Below are 4196 nucleotides of genomic sequence, written 5' to 3' on the forward strand. Positions count from 1 at the left end.
AACTTTATCCAAGTTGGGTACAGGCAGTGATAGTGGAAAAGGAAATGAGTCTTTTTTTTTATTTTAATTTTAATTTTGAAATTGTGGGGTATGATTCAGGGTTAGGTATACAAATGTTCATTGTGCAAGTACCCTTATTAATGAGGTGTGCCCCCCCCTTCCCCAGGTGGATATCAGTGGACTACTATCAATCCTAGCTACCCCCCCCCCCCAGTTTCCTACTACTTTCAATCCCTTTCCTACAGTAATAAGGCAGTTTTTCAAGGTTCACTTATGAGAACATGTGATACTCATCTCTTTGTTTCTGTGAGAGATCACTCACTATTATAAGCTCTAATTCCATCCAAGTTGCTGGGAAGTTCATGATTTTGTTCTTCTTTATGGCTGCGTAATATTCCATTGTGTACATGTACGACATTTTAAAAAATCCAGTCCTCTTTTGCTGGGCAGCACAGCTGGTTCCATGTTCTTGCTATTGTGAACAATGCTGTGATAAATATATGCGTGCAGGTATCTATTTTATAGAGTGACCTGAGTTCTTCCAAGTATATTCCCAGTAGGGGAATTGCGGGATCATACGGAAGGTCAATTTTTAGGAGTTTTAGAAATTGCCACACTGATTTCCACAGAGGCTGTACTTTTGGTCACATCTTCTCCAGCATCTGTTATTTTTTGACTTACTGATGATGGCCATTCTGACTGGAGTTAGGTGGTATCTCAGTGTGGTTTTGATTTGCATCTCCTTGATAACTAGTGAGGCTGAACATTTTTTCATGTGTCTGTTGGCTGCTCATATGTCTTCTTTTGAAGTATTTATTCATATCTTTTGCCCACTTTGTGATGGGGCTGTTTTTTTTTTTTCTTTTCAGCATGTTTGAGTCACTTGTAGATCCTTGATGTTTTTGTCAGACATGGAGTTGGCAAATATTTTTTCCCAGTTTGTGGGCTATCTCCTTGCTCTCTTGATGGTTTCTTTGGCTTTACAGAAGCTTTTCAGTTTAATGAGGTTCCACTTGTCTATCTTATCTCTTATGGCCTGGGCACTTTGGGTTTTGACCAGGAATCGGCTGCCAGTTTCAAAGGTTCTTACAGTGTGAGGCTTTACATTTAGGTCTGTGATCCATTTAGAGTTAATTTTTGTGTATGGGAATACGCAGGGGTCCTGTTTCAATCTTCTGCATGTGGTCATTCAGTTTTCCCAGCACCATTTACTGAATAGGTTAGGCTGGGTGATGGAGGCTTTGTCGAAGATGAGTTGGTTGAGAAATTGAGGTTTTGCTTCTGGGATCTCAATTCTATTCCATTGGTCTATATGCCTGTTCTTGTACCAATACCAGGCTGTTTTGATTATTGTAGCTTTATCACACTGGGAGTGCGATACCTCCGGCTTTTTTTTTTTTGCTGAGGATTGTTTTGGCTATTCTTGGTTGTTTATGTTTTCATATGAATTCCTGTATTGTTTTTTTCTAGCTCTGTTGCTGGTAATTTGATGGGTATTGCCTTAAATCTGTAGATTGCCTTAGGTGTACCGGACATCTTAACAATGTTGGTTCTTCCAATCCATGAGCATGGGATATTTTTCCACTTGTTTGTGTCATCTTTGATTTCTTTGAGCAGAGTTTTGTAGTTTTCATTATAAAGGTCTTCCACGTCTCTGGTTAGCAAGATGCAAAGGTATTTCATTTTTTTTTTGTGGCTATTGTGAATGGAATTGTGCTTCTTATTTGGGTTTCTGTTTGTTTATTATTGGTGTAAAGAAATGCGATTGTCTTTTGCACATTTATTTTATATCCTGAGACTTTGCCAAAGGCCTTTATCAGTGTAAGTAGGTTTTTGACAGATTCTCTTGGGTTTTCAAGGTACACGATCATGTCATCTGCAAAGAGAGATAATTTGACTTCCTCTTTTCCTATTTGGATACCCCTGATTGCCTTCTCTCCTCTGATTGCTCTAGTCAGGACTTCCAAAACTATGTTGAACAGGAGGGGTGAGAGTGTGCATCCTTGTCTTGTTCCAGTTTTCAGTGGAAATGGTTCCAATTTCTGTCTGTTTAGGAGTATTATGGCTGTGGGTTTCTCATAGATGTGTCTTTTTCCTGTGGAGTGGATGCCCTTTGGCAGGAGAACAATTCACTAGTGAAACCATACCCTCATCCTCCACACTCATGGACTGATTTTCACATGGCATTCAGAAAGTGTCAAGTTTATTACACCTATGGCTTTCTTTAGGGTACTTACTGACCCATTCGTTTATTCTAGTGCAAATCAGCTTGTTTATGACCAGGAAATAAAACCATTTTCAATTTCACTCAATATGCTATCAGTACAACCTAACATAATGAATCTAACCCACAAACACCATTTAGAATGAAAACTAACTAGCTTAGTTACAGACTTGTCTTCGTATTACTCTGTAAGACAAAAGCATCATTGTTTTGTAAAAGAATATAATTAGATTACTAAATATGCCAAGCCCTCAATTCACTATGCTAAGTCACAGTATAAGGCAACAGAGTTTCTTAAACAAGATAATTTTTGGAAAATGTTAATATCAAACAATTAACTAGAAAGTACTTTTTTCAATTAAAAAATCTGTTTTACATAATCTAAAAACAACTTCAGGGTGACACACATCTAAAGAAGAAATAGTTCTCAAGCACAATTATCATTCTAGTATTGTTTATCAGAAGGTTGATAAGAGGAAAAACCTTGCATCTGGAGAGCATATCTGAGGCAGCAATTTCCTCCCCCAAAACAAACCTCGGGCTTGTGGCAACATGGAAGAATTCTGGGACAGATCCGCATTCCTGTGCCTGCTGTACCCACGCTGTGTCATCAATCACCTTGAGTGTGGGTGGCTGCAACAAGCTGTAGGTCACTCCCATGATTAAACTGTAGTCCATGATAAAGTCGGAGGGAGTTCACAGACACAACTAAGGGTCAAGTCAGTTGACTTTAACCAAAAGACAACTCAACCAGGTGGGCCCAGGCACGGCAGGCAGCCCCTAAAAGAAACTGGGCCTTCCTGAAAAGATTTATTTATTATTTTTATTTTTTTTTAGTTGGAGTCTCACTCTGTCACCCAGACTGGAGTGCAGTGGCTGCTCCCGGCCACCGCAGCCTCGTCTGCTGGGCTCTGGCGATCCTTCTGCCTCAGCCTTCCAAGTGGCCAGAATTACAGGCATGCGCTACCTCACCCGGCTGATTTTTTTATTTATTGTAGAGATGAGGTCTCGCTGCCCAGGTGGGTCTCGAACCCGCGGGCTCAGGCAATCCACTCACCTCAGCCTCCCAAAGTGAGGGATTACAGGCTAAGCCACTGAGCCCGGCTCCTGAAAATATTTAAATGGAAAAAGATCCCACAGCTGGCCTTGGAGAAGCACAGCCCATTGTGGGCTGCCCACAGAGGTCGCAAGGCAAAACCCTGAAGGTGGCCCAAGGGAGCTGTCAGCGGTTCCTGGGTGGCACACAAGGACACAGGGGCCACAGTCCCACAGCCCCATGGAACTGAATTCTGCCAATACCTACGTGAATCTGGGAGGCCACTGAGCTCCACACGAGACCCCAGGCATGGCCCACGCCTGGGGTCAGCCCCATGAGCCCAGGAGCTGAGGCCTGGCCATATGGTGCTGGGGCTGCTGACTGACTGAATTGTTGGGGGAGAAACAGCTGTTGTTTTCAGCTGCTCATATGCTGTGACCTGTTACTCCAGCAGGCAGGACACTCTTTTGCACCGAGATGCATGACCCACGTTGCTGGTGCCCAATACGCCTATTTTCAAGGAGGCTGGGAGGTGAGAGAGACACGTTGCTCTCTCACAACCAGCCCGCCTCTTCCTGTCCTATCTTTTGAAAAACCATACCCTCATCCCCAGTTGTGTCCCTGCGGTAATTCGGCCTCTCGGTAAAACAGCACTGAGCGACGAACGAAAGCAGCAGGAGCCACTCATCCCAAAGAAGCAGGCAGGACGCGGAGTCTGGCCACGGTTCCCCAGAAACCCCGACTGCTGATTCACACCTCCAGGCGTCAGGAGGCAGAAACGTGAATTACCGTTCAACAACAGCCGACACTTCGGCTTCTGCAGTGCAGACAAACGATGATTTTAATGGTTTTTGTACACTAAATAATTACTTAGACTAAACTTGAATGAGGGGGCATTAAAAGGTACAACTAGGAGAAAAACCAACACCCCCCACC

Source organism: Carlito syrichta, unplaced genomic scaffold (assembly GCF_000164805.1).
Source record: "Carlito syrichta isolate Samal-C Ts95f unplaced genomic scaffold, Tarsius_syrichta-2.0.1 Scaffold302824, whole genome shotgun sequence".
Lineage (NCBI taxonomy): Eukaryota > Metazoa > Chordata > Mammalia > Primates > Tarsiidae > Carlito > Carlito syrichta.